The sequence below is a fragment of the Ostrinia nubilalis genome, chromosome Z (genome assembly GCF_963855985.1).
Source record: "Ostrinia nubilalis chromosome Z, ilOstNubi1.1, whole genome shotgun sequence".
Classification (NCBI taxonomy): domain Eukaryota; kingdom Metazoa; phylum Arthropoda; class Insecta; order Lepidoptera; family Crambidae; genus Ostrinia; species Ostrinia nubilalis.
Genome location: NC_087119.1, coordinates 10,387,731 through 10,401,638, shown reverse-complemented (window position 1 = coordinate 10,401,638; position 13,908 = coordinate 10,387,731). Strand labels below are relative to the sequence as shown.

The following is a 13,908-nucleotide window of genomic DNA, read 5'->3' as shown; positions in this document are numbered from 1 at the left end:
TCAAAGAAAAAAAACACAATATCTATTAACATGAAGCAAAAAATAAAATTAATATATCTTAAATATTACAAGGTCTTTAAGCCTTGTGCCGCCACAATGTAAGTTTTAATACCAGGTTTAATGACCTTGTACCGAAGGAATGGAAAGTATTAGAAATTTACTGCCGCAGCAAAGGTGTTAAGAATATCCTAGGTTTTCGAATTCGCCGGAGTTGTGCTTAAGTGGTGGGGCCCCCGAAAGGGCATTTTTGCGATTTTACGGTTATACCGTATAAAGGACGTATCGACTGTAACGCTTCGTTACACTATTCTTAAAAATTAAAATCGAAATTATTAAAAAAATTTGTTAAAAAAAAAAGAAATAATATACAATTAAATCAGAAAAATACTAACATTTAATAAATTATAATATTTATAGAAAGAACTGTTTTTGTAAGCAAACTGCGCGATACCATTGTTATTATATCTTTGGAGCGAACGAACGAACGCCGAATGATTCAAGGCGCGGCGAATGCTCGCAGCGATCGCGAATCCATGACTGTGTCTCGCGAAACATCCGTACGCAGACACGTACCACTTTAACTGCAGATTTTTTAAATATAAGGTTTACGAACTCGTGAAGTTTTTACACCTCAGAATCTAATTAAGTCTGTGTGCGTCACCCCGATAACGGGGATCCAGTACCGGATTTCGATTGCTGCTCCCGGCTCACTCTCCATAATCAGGCTTACGGCGGAGGTGATTGCTGCATTTTTGTCATCGGACTACCCTACGATATCACAACTTCGTGACCCCAACTTCGTGTCATCGCTTCTCCACGGATAAAAGGGCAGTGGTTTTGATTGAGCTTAAGACTGGTGATTCTTCGCGTTGCAATTGTTTATCCACTCCCTGAAGAGTCGTAATTAAACCTTTTTGTTAAATTTAAAATTACTTTTTCATTTCTATAATTTTTATACCTCCCATCTAAAATGGTACGGTACATTGGCGCCCAATAACGAGTATAATTGCAACCGAAGTGTCACTTGTTTTTTTTAGCAATTAATGGTTTTTTCTGGTGTTGGCTTAAACCTAGTATAAGACTGATTATGCTATTAATATGTGTTATCTATGTGTGGTTTTTTATATGAAACGTCAAATTATTTAAAAAAAAAACAATAATGTATATTGTAAGTGGTTCAGAACCTCTTTAATTAAATATTAAAACCACACATTGTATGACAAGTACTTTCACCGAATTAGTACCTTGCTTAAAAATCATTAGTATTTAGAGTAGTTAGATATTACTAGCATTATATAATTTTGCAACACATACCCTTCTTATTTAAGGAAGATGTCGTACCCAATTAAATGGGTGAATATCCCAAGCACGTTTTTTACGCGGCGGAGCTGAGAATCGATGGAAGAAATGTAACTAGAGCGATGATTTTTTTTCTGTATATAGTTTAAACAGCGTTTTACACGATAGCAAAGTCTTCAGGACAATAGGTAGTTATTTTATGTACTAAAAAAATTTTCAAAGACCCAAAATCTAATAGCGGTGGCGTGTCCTAACTCTATTTCTACTCATAAATTGTGTTATTCCTTCTTTCTCGGGGATTCTAGTAATTTAAGAATAGTATAGCCATAAAATACATTAAATAAGACTTCCAAATGATATGAAAGAAATGTGATATTTCATAATTTAAGTGTTTTAAATAGCCTTTCAAAACTGTCCCACGAAAAAAAGCAATTACAGTGGCTCAATTTCGACACTCTCTTACATCTCCAAAGAAGCTTTGAGAGACGTAGAGTTCTTCTTCCCTGCATCACACAGCTGTGTCCTCCTGATCGGGCTATAAAGATTTGCGACTTGTGGTATTGTTTTTCCAGCAGACCCGTAAATATTTGTATCAGCGGCATAGGAATACAAAATTTTTCAATTTCGCTGACAAGTGTATGAGTGAAAGCTACTTACTTAGATGCTAAACGATTCTTTAACATGATTAAAGTTTGGTGTTTTGTTGTATCTGCATACAGAAATTATTGATCAGAATTATAGTTTTCTTTATAATTTGAATTTTGTTACAGTTTTTTAATTCCGGTGGCGCAATTTCGGTGGCTCCGGTGGCGAATCTATTGCCAGGATTGGTCTTATTGGCTCTGGAGCATTGTACCTAGGTCTACTAAGGTCTCAGTCATAACTACAATATCGTCAGTTAATCGAAGTTGTGTGATGTACTCGCCGTATCTTGATACTGAGCTCGGTCTAGCTCAGAAGCTTGAAAACCTCTAAGTGGGAGGTAGTGAAGACTTTAAGAGATTATGGTGTCTCCAACTATGAACCCTCGCAGCAATCAGATAAGTTTCGAGTTGTGATCTTGGGGGAGGGCTGATATGATGAAGTTTTCATACAATTACTTCAGAAGTTGCATGTTCGTTCTTTCGTTTCAGCCAAATGACGTCCACTGCTGGACAAAGGCCTCCCCCAAGGTTTTCCATAATGAACGATCCTGCGCTGCCCGCATCCATGCTCTTCCCGCGACCTTTACCAGATCGTCGGTCTACCTAGTAGGAGGCCTGCCCACGCTACGTCTTCCAGCCCGTGGTCGCCACTCGAGAACTTTCCTGCCCTAACGGCCATCGTCTCTACGAGCTGTGTACCCCGCCCACTGGCACTTGATTTTAGCAATTCTGCGAGCTATGTCGGTTACTTTGGTTCTCCTGCGGATCTCCTCATTTCTGATTCGATCACGCAGGGAAACTCCGAGCATAGCCCGCTCCATCGCCCTTTGGGTGACCGTGAGCCTTCTTATGAGGCCCATAGTAAGCGACCACTGATTTCATAAGCTCAGTTGTGATTTCATTATCTCCTGGTTCATACCTTGTTGTTTTTAATAGGGCATTCTAATCTCGCTCAAGCTTAAGTCTAGGATATCTTCGCTAAAGTGTCGGGATAATCTCGATCGTCAGCCTAATTACTAGTAGTGCTTCTTAATCTCTCCTAGCAGCTTAGGCATTTACCAAAACGGTTCTGCTATCCTCATTATTCATGTTGGTATATTCAATTTGGTCCTCGCAAATACAAACTTTCGATTTATTACAAAAAATCGTCTCTATAATACACTTTGTATCAGCGTGAGGACTTGGATAGCTATTTATACATCGATACTAAGCAGAATCTTAAAAACAGATGAGAATAGTTCTGAAACAGCTAAAATTTCCCTAGTCTCGTAGGTTACAATCTATTCTGCCACTCGAGCTGAAAATTCGTGGGTATTTTGGAGCTGAATTGGCACTGGTCGTGGCTTAGACTTCATCAGTCGACATCTTTTGAGCATCTTTTATTCGGCATTCTTCTATTTCTGTGATCACTTCTTCTTCTTCCTCGGTCCCTCACTGATGAGGATCGCGACCGCAGATAATGTTCCTCCATAGACTGCGGTCATAAGCTGTGTGGTGATCGGAGAATGCACATGTGATTAAATTGCCTGTTCGTCTAAAAATGATTACTACATTTTGATTTTTGCAGTACTATTAGGGTGCAGCTCAGTACGCTTTTACAGTTCTGGCATGTTTTGCTAGGCCTTCAATCTCCATGAGGCTGGCTGGATTTAGTCCTCCGTTTCTTAATTGTACTACTTTCATTTAACTCACAAATATGTAATGTGTTAGTTCAGTAGCTGGTATAGATCTAGAAATATCTTCATACTTAATCTCCAGTTCACATGGTCTTTAGCGAATATTAGTTGCGTAATTCTGAGTGTAGGACCTATCCTATGGTATCATACCTATATGATACCATCATGAAAACTTGGCTAGCCTAGACCAACATTTTTACTTATGGAAGATAAACCTAACACCAACCTGAGGCAGTTGGTCGCCCTCCCGGGACTAGAGTTGGTTTCTGGGTTTGAGGGTCATGTTATGATGTCTTTGTGATGAGTCTAGAATAACGGGGCTGTTGGCGGCTAGAGCCAGAAAGTTTTGGATTTGTTCTCTATGGAGGGATTTTGCCGTTATCACCATGCTTAGCAGGCTGGTTGGTAGTTCCAGTATGGTAGTATAATACCTGGAAAGATGTTGCAGTCCACCCTCCAGTATTTCGATTGCTTAGTCGGCTCTTGAGACTCACATGGGAAGATCTGATGCTTGTTTAGGGTCACAACACAGGCCTGAATATTGTTTTTAATTATAAACATCTTTACTGGATAATAATACTTACTTGATTACAAATAAATAAGTAATTTGAGACAATCATCCATAACAATCCGAATTCCGCTGTATAAATAAATTTCGGTGGATTGGTTCTTAATTTCGGTGGCTCAAATACAATTTCGGTGGCTCTTGAGAATTTCAAATTAACATATCTCGAGAAGTATTAATGACATTTTGATCTCTACCATATCATTGAATAATACAAGTTATTTACTATTATTTCTGCCACAAAAAAGTTTTGGAAAGTGGAAATTAAAATTCGCCACCGGAATTAGGCAAAAATCGAGTTTGTTGATATTCACCCAAATTCCTTTCTTTACAAAAGACTGAATTAGAGTATGAGGTGGAACTTCGAGGTGGTTCATCTGGCTCAGTTCAAGAGTTACGCAAACAAATTGTAAAGTTTTCCCAACTAAATTCATCGGAGGACATATCTGAATCATATTTAGAACCAAGTGATGATCTGAAACAAGTTAAGGAATCGCTGCTAAAAGCACATAACCTCTTGCTTAACTTAAAATTTAAATTTGAAAAAAATTTGTTTACTAGAACTGAAGCCTTACTAAATCATCTTTATCATCGTATAAACAGGATAAACAATACAACCGAAGTAGCTGATATTTACAAGGTTTGCGTAACTAATTTTAATTCTTATTACAAAGAACTAAATACTTTGAGACCTGCTTCCAGTTCACAAACTAAAGCTACCACCACATCGTGCTCTGACACTGTTGCAGAACAAACTACAATTTCTGTTTCTTGCGGTGAACGTAGCTTATCAGCCGATATCGGAAAACTTAAATATTCAGGCAACAGTTGCGTTCATTCGTTCATACTAAAGGTTGAGGAATTTGTCCAGTCTCGTGGTATATCGTTTGAGAAGATACTCTCGTTGGCTTATGAAATTTTTACAGGTGACGCTCTACACTGGTATCGTTACAATAAAGATAAAGTGAATTCATGGCAAGATCTTTGTATTCTACTCAAACAGGATTTTAGCGCAAGTGATTATGATTACAGACTCGCTGCAGAAATAAGATCCCGTACTCAAGGTGAACAAGAAAATATCACGATATACATATCAATCATGCATGGACTATTTTCAAGACTCAGCAAACCTTTTTCGGAAGAGGAAAAGTTAGAAATTCTTCTCCATAATATTCGTCCTTGCTATGCTAGTACGTTAGCTGCTACACCAAATATTAGGAGCATAGACTCCCTGGTGTCAGCCTGCCGTAACTATGAACATGTCTTAGCTAGATTCTCTCACTTTCATGAGCCACCTAGAGTTTCTACTACCACATTAGCTCCCGAGTTTGCTTACAAGAATAAATTCTATGTAAATAGTAATTACAAAAGTGAATTTAAGGGTGAATTTAAAAATAAAACAGAGAACAATAAACAAAACACAAATCAAAAAGAGTTCAAACAAAATAAAAGTGAGTTTGTTAACGCTGTTGATAGATCTTCCTCTGAATACATATTCTGTCCCAGATGTAAAACTAATGACCACTCTCTAAAGAATTGTAAAGAAGAGCGAAAAATCTTTTGTTTTAAGTGTGGAGAGAAGGACTATCGCACCCCCGAATGCCCTAAATGTAATCCCGTCGATAATCAAAAAAACTAAACGACGTGGATTGCATGGACAGTGTTTCTAGACACACTTACTCTAACAAAAATTTCAACCCTGGGGACTGGAATCGGTGGTTGAATTTTGTATCTTCGTTTTCTACTTACAACGCGGTCTCGTCAATCCACGTAAATAATGCAAAAAATATGTCCCGACCCTATGTTTCTGTTACAATTAGTAACAATTCTGTTATTGGACTACTTGACACTGGGTCCTCTACCACTATATTGGGTAATGGTGCCCATGTATTCTTTTTAAAATCAGGTTTTAAGCTACACGAATCTGATACCTTTCAGTTTATTGCAGCTGGTGGCGAAAAATTGAACTCAATAGGAACTCTATACCTCCCAATTACCTTTTATGAGCAAACACACATACTGAAAATATATGTGGTTCCGAACTTAAAACACCAACTTATATTGGGTATGGACTTTTGGAGGACGTTTGGTCTTTTTCCTAAACACCTCGACAGTATAGTATACTACAAGGACTCAGACGGTATCTTCACTACTGAACTTCAGTCTGAACCTGAAAACCTATGTTCGTACGTTCACCTCACACCGGAACAAAAATCTACAGCTGACTATATGACATCACTTTTCCGCGAGATATCATATGAAGAGCGTGGCTTAGGCCGTACTACTTTAATAACACATCCAATTGACACTGGGGATGCAACCCCCATTCGCCAGCGCTATTACAGGATGTCACCAGAAAAACAACGCATTTTGGTCGAACAACTTGACGAAATGCTTAAAGATGACGTCGTAGAACCATGCGAGAGTCCGTGGTCATCCCCAGTTCTATTAACTCCGAAGAAAAATGGAGAAATGCGGTTTTGCCTCGACAGTAGGAAATTAAATGCTATAACTAAAAAAGATGCATATAGCCTACCCTATATTGCAGAAATTCTTGACAACCTACGCGACGCAAAATATTTATCTAGCTTAGACCTCTCAAAATCTTTTTGGCAGATTCTGATTCGAGAGGAAGACAGACAAAAGACGGCTTTTTATATTCCTTCACGCGGTACCTATCAATTCAAATCCATGGCTTTTGGTCTCACTAACGCTCCAGCCACCCAACAAAGATTAGTAGACAAACTATTCTACGGGCCAGAATTTGAGCATAGGGTATTCGTATTTATCGATGACGTCATTGTTGTATCTAATAGTTTTGAACAACACATATCTCTCTTAACTCGTGTTTTTGAAAAGCTTAAGATGGCTAACCTCACAATAAACCTTCGAAAAAGCCATTTTTTTAGAAATCAACTTAAATACTTGGGCTACATTGTCGACTCTAATGGCTTGCAGGCGGATCCTGATAAAGTCGAGTCGATAGTTAACTATCCTACTCCCACAAACCGCAAAGAAGTTAGGCGTTTCTTAGGTACTGCTTCCTGGTACAGAAGGTTTATTCCGAATTTCAGTACCTTGGCAAGCCCGTTGAATAAACTCACGACACAAGGCAAAAACGCCCCTCCTTTTATTTGGTCTACAGAAGCCGACCTGGCTTTTAACAAGTTAAAAAAATGTTTGTCAACTACACCAATTCTTTCTTGCCCAGACTATACAAAATCTTTTGAAGTGCATACTGATGCGAGTGATTACGGAATTGGAGCAGTTCTCACTCAAACTCTGGATGGGAAGGAAAGGGTAATTGCTTACATGAGTAAGTCCCTTTCACAACCCGAACGAAATTATAGTGCAACAGAACGCGAAGCATTAGCCGTACTCACTGCAATCGAACATTGGCGTTGCTATTTGGAAAATGGTCTTAAATTCACAGTTTACACAGACCATTCTTCCCTTAAGTGGTTCCTCAACCTTAATAACCCAACTGGAAGATTAGCTCGATGGGGAGTACGACTATCAGCCTATAATTTCGATATAAAACACCGGAAAGGGACAGAGAATCTAGTTCCAGATAGTCTGTCACGCGCAGTTCCGATTACAACTATTGACACAGTATGCGACACCAATAAAACAAGTGATCCCTGGTTTTTGAATATATTAAATGGTTGTAAGACATCACCAACATCATTTTTAAATTATCAAGTTAAAAATGGAAAATTATTTCGATTTTTTAAGTCGCTTAATCCACTCACTCGAGAGTTCGAGTGGAAAGAAGTTGTTCCGTTAGAAGATAGAAATACCATAATAGCTAAAAACCATTCTGAACCTACCTCTGGCCATTTTGGCATTTATAAAACACACAAACGTCTTAGCTTACGATATTTTTGGCCTAATATGCATCAAGATGTTGTAAGTTTCGTGTCTAATTGTGATACTTGTCTCGCTCACAAACACCCTAATCACTCCACACTGGGTACAATGGGTAGACCCAAGGACTGTAATCGACCTTTTCAAATGTTGAGCATAGACTTGGTAAGTCCCTTACCCGTGTCTAGGAAGCAAAACACATTTTTGTTAGTGATTAACTGTTGCTTCTCTAAATATTGCCTGTTATTCCCCATCCGTCGTGCGACATCCGAAATTATCGCAAAAATAATCGAGGAACATGTTTTTCTTATTCACGGAATACCTAGTACCATTCTGATGGACAACGGGCGACAGTTTGTGAGCGTTACAATGAAAAAACTATTTGAAACCTACAATATCCCAAATGTTTTTTATACTCCTCTATATACCCCACAAATAAATACCGTAGAACGCTACAATAAAACCATCATAACAGCAATATCTACTTTTATTGATGCAGATCATAGGGTTTGGGACACTAACATTCCAAAAATTCAATTTGCTCTTAATTCGGCTGTTAACGAAGTGACTGGATTCACACCATCGTTTTTAGTTTTTGGTCGTGAACTTGTAAGTTGTGGTTCCCACTATGTTGACGCAGACTTGGAGAACCATATAGTTTTCACGCCACGTGATAGCTATGCGGAAAACATAGGAGTGCTGCAAAAACTATTCGATAAAGTGCAGCTCTCACTAATTAAGGCACATTCTCGAAATAGCACTACTTACGATCTTCGCCGCAAAAATGTAGAATTTAATGTTGGTGACATTGTTTGGAAAAGAACGTTTTATCAAAGCGATAAAGACAATAAATTTTCAAAAAAACTAGCTCCTAAATTTATTAAATGTCGTATAATAGCAAAGAAATCGAAATTAGTCTATGATCTTCAAGATATGACAGGTCACAATATAGGGACTTGGCACGTTAAAGATTTTAAGCTAACCTAGTAGTTAACTGGATTTTCTAAGAAAAATCCTAACCTAAAAAGGGGGGTATGTAACGCTTCGTTACACTATTCTTAAAAATTAAAATCGAAATTATTAAAAAAATTTGTTAAAAAAAAAAGAAATAATATACAATTAAATCAGAAAAATACTAACATTTAATAAATTATAATATTTATAGAAAGAACTGTTTTTGTAAGCAAACTGCGCGATACCATTGTTATTATATCTTTGGAGCGAACGAACGAACGCCGAATGATTCAAGGCGCGGCGAATGCTCGCAGCGATCGCGAATCCATGACTGTGTCTCGCGAAAAATCCGTACGCAGACACGTACCACTTTAACTGCAGATTTTTTAAATATAAGGTTTACGAACTCGTGAAGTTTTTACACCTCAGAATCTAATTAAGTCTGTGTGCGTCACCCCGATAACGGGGATCCAGTACCGGATTTCGATTGCTGCTCCCGGCTCACTCTCCATAATCAGGCTTACGGCGGAGGTGATTGCTGCATTTTTGTCATCGGACTACCCTACGATATCACAACTTCGTGACCCCAACTTCGTGTCATCGCTTCTCCACGGATAAAAGGGCAGTGGTTTTGATTGAGCTTAAGACTGGTGATTCTTCGCGTTGCAATTGTTTATCCACTCCCTGAAGAGTCGTAATTAAACCTTTTTGTTAAATTTAAAATTACTTTTTCATTTCTATAATTTTTATACCTCCCATCTAAAATGGTACGGTACACGACATCTGATCTTAATGACTGTGGAAGGGCATTTAATCCTTCCTTGCATCCTGCACGACTCCCTTTTCAAGGCTTGAGAGCCTGTGGGTAACGACGAGCCATTGGACGTATACGTATAGGTACGTATATTTTCTACTTACTAACCACGAGAACGGTTTGGCCAAAACATAAACTGCAACTGCTAGTTACTTTTGAGTTGCATCTAAGTTTCTGCCATAGCGTCCACACATGACGCGACCAGTTTGAAACTTTCAGTTTCAGTTTCATTCATAAGAATCATCAGAAAGTTGCAGTTTCGTTGCAGTTTCGTTTCACTGTCTGTTCTGGGCCTAAGTCAAAAATGTCACTTTCGGGGGCGCACAACTCCGCCGAAGTTGAAAACCTAGGATAGTCTTAATGGGCAACATAGGTATGAAGCTATTAAACTAATAAAAATAATAATTGTAGGAGTTATTTCCGATTTCAAATCTAATTCTACTGGCCTGGCCTAAAATAATAATAAAACGAGTTTTGCTAATTAAAACTTTCCAATAAGTTGTTTTGACAAATATTTTTTTGCCACATGAAAATTTGCGATGTGATATTTTTGGAAAAATTTCGGCCAAATCTCGAGGGAAGCATCTAAGTATTCTAGATGCAGGCGGGTTGTGGTGGAAACCGTGGAAATCCCTGGGGTGCTACTGATTTATTTATTTTATTGGGCTATCAACATTCATATTAGAGGTGGGCGCCACGCCGGCGCGCCGCCGCCGCCGCGAATTTTTTCACGCCGCCGCCGCCGACGACCAGCTGTCGGCGCGCCGATACTGATACTGTACCAACTATTTGGAATTTATTCCTCTCCTATACTGTACTAATTTGTGTTTCGAACGCAGAAGAACTATTTTTTTTTATTGAGTTGAGCGGCTATTTTAGTTCATTAAAGTCCTAGTATTACTACGACCGGTACAGATCTATTGTGATCGCCGCTATTTTCCTTACAGTTCGTCTCTGAGTCCTGCATCCATTAGGAATTGCAGTATCTTTTGGGGGGCGATATGTTTTACATCTTGTGGGCTCCGCTTGCGCATCAAAGGTCCGCAGCCGTGAGAATGTGTGGTGGCGTTTCATCTGCCTCTTGGCACATCCTGCGCGTTCTTGATTCGGACAGTCCCATAGTGGACAAGTGCTTGTTTAAGCTGCAGTGTCCAGTGAGGGCTCGAACTAAGTTGCGCATTTTAATCCTACTCAGTCCTATGATCTGCTTAGAGCATTTTCGGTCATAGGCTTTTATGAGAGCTTTAGAATGAGTTAATCCTGGCGTGTCTGACCATGCCTTAAAGGATTTGTTTAAATAGATGTTCTCCAGGGTCATTCAAGCGAGACTTTTGGGAATGCCACAAAAGGGTTCTGGACCATATTGTGTTCCCTCCGCTCGTCGCTTAGTTCGTCGGCATTTTCATTGCCACGATTCCCGCGTGACCTGGAACCCATTTCAGCGTTACTCTGTTACGTTCTCCTAGGGTATTCAGTCGACTCATGCAGTTTTCTACCAACTTTGAGGCGATTAAGTTGGAGTTTAAGGCCATCAGCGCGGCCTGACTGTCTGAGTTAATGTAAATTATATGGTTAGCATAATTTTTTGCAACTTAATGCCGTTGATATACTAATAAATTGATTGAATAACTCAGTCTTTCCCAAAGTGGGCGATAACGCCCCCTTGTGGGCGCTGCAGGCTTAAAGGGGGGCGGTAAGAGGCCCAGAAAAAAAATCGGGACGTTGTGTAGAGGCTTGGGAGGCGTCATCTACTAGGAGGACTCTTAGACATCGACTGAGCTCGACTCTTGACTACAAAAATGGGGGGCGCTAAAAAATAATTTATTCTCAAAGTGGGCAGTAGACTGAATAAGTTTGGGAACCACTGGAATAACTCAATACTAACTATATTAACAGTTAATCAAGTACCTACATTATTCAAGTTGCTGCTTGGTCTAGTAAATAATAGAACGCGAGAGGCGTCGGTTCCTCTTGCTGTCAAGAAAAAAATCCCCGCCTTCGTCTGGCAGACAACCCGCACTATTGGACTACGAGTATACTTTAAGCGAATCACACACACAGAGTTTGGGAAATATGTCTCGGAATGCAAATGGGAACCACAACCTCTGGAAGGCAACAAAGTACCTCCCTCAAAGTGTTCTCCGATAATACATGAGTGCGAACTGACAAGAAAAATCTTAAACCTTTGCTACATGACAAGCCGGTTTATTTAAACCCATTGACACGGATAATCCAAAAAATCCACAATTCAATCAAAAAAATAAGATCAAGCATTGAACTTGATCTGAGACTTGCAGCTATGATGCCTGCCTTTGATTCATTCGACCAATTCCGGTCATGGTGACCACTTCGACTTAGCTGTCTTAGCGGCGCTGGTGCGCCCGAAGATGACTTACCTAGCCGATCTTCGCGGCAAACTCCTCGCACATTGAGAGTTTAAATCATCGCGTTTTGCGTCGAGTTCAGTTGTGCGCTGCTCCTTGAATTCGCGGACTCGCCTCTACACAACACAATCTCCCGCCATTCTAGGTGCTGTGCTGCCAAACCTTCCCATTGTGATTTGAGAGGGCCCATTTTGCATCTTTTCGTATGCTGCTTCTGGACATCTTTGTACTTGACTATCTGAGGAGTTGACCGCCACGTTTCCGCTTACCCTCCTCAAGTTCAAAGTAGAAGATTGATTCCTACTACGCTAATTGAGGACGAAAGACGCAGGAGGACAAAGTGACTGACGTAGACCACAGAATCGCTAAAATCAAGTGGCAGTGGGCGGGGCACATATCTCGTAGAGCTGATGGCCGCTGGGGCAGTAAAGTTCTTGAGTGGCAACCACGAGCCGAAAGACGTAGCGTGGGCAGGCCTCCCACTAGGTGGACCGACGATTTGGGGAAGGTCGCAGGAAGTGCCTGGATGCGAGCGGCGCAGGACGTCTTTCGGCTGAAACGAAAGAACTAACGCTAAGAGAGATGGCTAAACTAAAGAAATAGCAAAAATGAGCCCTCGTAAAGCACTTGTATTTGATCTGATCACCATGAAGTCCATGGTCTTGACAATGACCACACTGAGTGAGAACCTCGCAAGTCTCTTAACTTTGGAAATGATCCATAAGACTGGCAAGTCGCCTAACGAATTCTCTTATCGCTCAATTAATCTGACATTTGTATTGTTAAAATTATGGAAAAGGATCATTCTTGCTCGTTTATTCCCTTGCCTAAGTATGACCCATGTAATATAGTATACCCGACCATAAATTTTGGCAGAAACCATACCAACCATAATCAGTACAATGTTTGGAAAAGAAAGAATCCTGTACGTCTGCTTTCGCTGCGGCTTCAGCTGGGTTTATCATAAAGGACTACTCTATGAAATTAAAAAGTACCTTCTAGCACACTTCTACTACCTGCTGATGGATTCTTATCTCAGTGACAACAGACAGTTTAAAATCAAACTCGGTGACAAAATCTTCTTTTTAGCTGCAGAGCTGGAGTACCCCAGGACTCTGTACTTGGTCAGACACTCTATAACATCTACTAGTAAAGTAGCTCAGACACCAGAAAGCTGCGGCCTTCCTCAAATGTAACTGTGATCTTAAAGTGACTAGACTGTTGCAAAGTCAGCTGATTGGCTGACCAAGTGGCGCATGTAATTAAGCCTCGAAGTCTCACCATATTATCATTTAAGACGTGAAACGTATCCTCCGGCCAATCTAGACCCATTGCTGCAATCAACCTACATTAACATCCTGGACCGTAGGATAACATAGAAAGACCATAAATATAAATAAAACAGAACTGAATATAATATTCCACAAACAGCTAATCTAACATTAACTATGTGCCTCCAAAGAGCTCAAAAAGACATGTTAAGAGTACTTTTATCGGCACATTGGTACGCTCGCCTTTAGGAAATACACGAGAACCTGATCTCAGCTAAACCCGCTATCCAAATATCAAAGTATATATGATCAAGAGAGCTAACTTACTAGGATAAACCACTGCTCTAGTGGCTCAAACCCCAACCAACTGCAAATCACCTGATTAGACTTGACGACAGATACTAAAAAAGCAGATTTAAAAAAAATACTCAATG

The 13,908-nt window shown here is 39.8% G+C and overlaps 1 protein-coding gene across 1 annotated transcript in view; it reads left to right on the top strand.

Annotated features, from left to right (window-relative positions):
* The window catches only part of LOC135086941 (uncharacterized), a 422,922-nt gene that overhangs the window by 362,698 nt on the left and 46,316 nt on the right, over positions 1-13,908 (top strand). The gene's annotated exons all lie outside the window — the stretch shown is intronic.